This window comes from Myotis myotis, unplaced genomic scaffold, assembly GCF_014108235.1.
Source record: "Myotis myotis isolate mMyoMyo1 unplaced genomic scaffold, mMyoMyo1.p scaffold_m19_p_19, whole genome shotgun sequence".
NCBI lineage: Eukaryota > Metazoa > Chordata > Mammalia > Chiroptera > Vespertilionidae > Myotis > Myotis myotis.
Genome location: NW_023416323.1, coordinates 4,021,344 through 4,023,360, shown reverse-complemented (window position 1 = coordinate 4,023,360; position 2,017 = coordinate 4,021,344). Strand labels below are relative to the sequence as shown.

General features: G+C 36.9%; 1 pseudogene; it reads right to left on the bottom strand.

The window, feature by feature from the left end:
* Positions 1-797: 797 nt before the first annotated feature.
* LOC118674703 lies at positions 798-1,624 on the bottom strand (annotated as a pseudogene).
* Between the last annotated feature and the right edge of the window lie 393 nt (positions 1,625-2,017).

The following is a 2,017-nucleotide window of genomic DNA, read 5'->3' as shown; positions in this document are numbered from 1 at the left end:
CCTTGCAGGTCTTCCCTCTTGAGAGCAGCACAGCCCCACCCCAGTCCCATTTATCTCAGGCTTGGCCATAAGGACAAGGAGTCCAGGGGTCTCCACATCAAAAAGCACCTCAGGTAATTCGCAAGAACACTGAGAATTTGAGAAATATTTCCCTAAATGGTATAATTTATAGGTTCCACCACTAGGTCAGATGTTGCCATATTATGAGTTACAGGGGATTTACAAATTTGTCCTTATCCTAATGTATAAAAAACCCCCACAATATCCAAGCAATTATGTAATAAGTTAAAGGTACCTAGATTCTTAAGAGATTAAAATAGTACTGTCAGCTCTGAATCTATCTGTTTCATGGGCTTCTCTAAAAATTAAAGGCTTAGCCATCTGAATTAATAAATTCAACTTATTCCAACTGTTACAAATTAATAATTTTTGCCTTGTTTTACCTGTCTCATGACTGAACATTAATTAATTAATTAATTAATTAATATTTTAAAATAAATTATTATGGCTTGTTTAACGAGGTTATTTCTACATCAGATTTTAGTTCAAAAGCAGTTATATGTGTGTAATCTGAAGAGAATGATGTATAATTCATAAGACTCATCTTAAATCTTTCTTCCATGGACTTCCCCCATCTTGCTGCTTAGCAATAAAAGCATTTTTAGGTTCATATAAACACATTATTTACAACTGCTTGAACAGGAAATTAATATATAAATATCACTGGACATTCAGTAAATAAGACACAGGCCAATAAGTTCAATTGTGAAAGGTAACATGAAAGAGGTTTGGAAACCTTAAGATTGGGCAATCTGCAGTGTTTCCAACATGTCTTCAACTACCTTTAGAGAACATGTGGTTTCCTTCTTCCTTCAGCCTGCAAACTGATAAGCTGTTTATTTGACTAGCTGCCCAACTAGCATATTTCATGGTGTCCTTTTTTTTTTTTTTTTTACTTGGTTTTGGATTAGAAGCAATATGACTTGCTCATATGTAAAGTCCAAACAAAGCTCTCATATTGCTGCTGCTCAGAGTCAATGCCTGTGTAAAACACTTTCTTGAAAGTTCAAGTCTACCTTGGGTGTGTTTCACCTCAGCGTACTGCTGACAGTGTACATGGTTGGGTAGATTAGTCAGCATAAACCCCTCCGAGGAAAAGGCTGCTTTAGCGGGTCATGTGCATTGATATGAAGCCCTGCACATCCAGGCCAGGCTTCTTGGTCTCCAACAAATTGTTCTAGACACTAATTCAGTTCCCGAATGGCCTCCACACTTGCTCTGGGCTTTTAGAGTGGCAACCTTATGTTTTTCAGGTGCAGTGTTAGTTGGACCCTCATGCAAGATTTGATCATGCAGCTATACAGCATCATCGTGTCTTTCCATAGCTTTAAATCTCATGCCAGGTAGTGCTTGACTATGTGACTGCCAGAGAACTGTCTTCCCAATTCCTTAGCCAAGCCAAGCCGAGTCATCCTGCCCGTAGTCTAGGGCTGCACTATCACCTGTTCATATAGATCCAAATATCAGCTCCAAGCTTAGTAGCATGTCCATTAACCAATTCCTGTCCAACTCTCATAATTTCTGACAATTTTATGAGTTTTCTTTCCTCTAATTTCTCTCTCATTTCTTCCTAAGTGATCTCATAAAGCTCTCACACCGCTTATAAACAATGTTTGGCAAACAATTAACACATGATCACATCGCATTATGCTTGGTTATTGGTTCTGTTGTCTACTGGCATGACTTTCTGTAGCAGTTTTAATGCTTGTTTTGATGTGTGCTAAGCCACACCCTAGCCATGTGCATTTGTTTGCTCTCGGTGCCTGGTGAAAGCATAGGTTTACTAGACCTATTAAGTATAAATGTCAATTTATTGTAATACATATAGAAAACTTTTCTGGGGAATTAAACTTTTTATACATATTTAATTTTAATTATACAAACATATCTACATAAGTAAAACTAACTAATTTGTCAATTTTTAAACATATGCATTCAGAAAACCTACTTTATTATA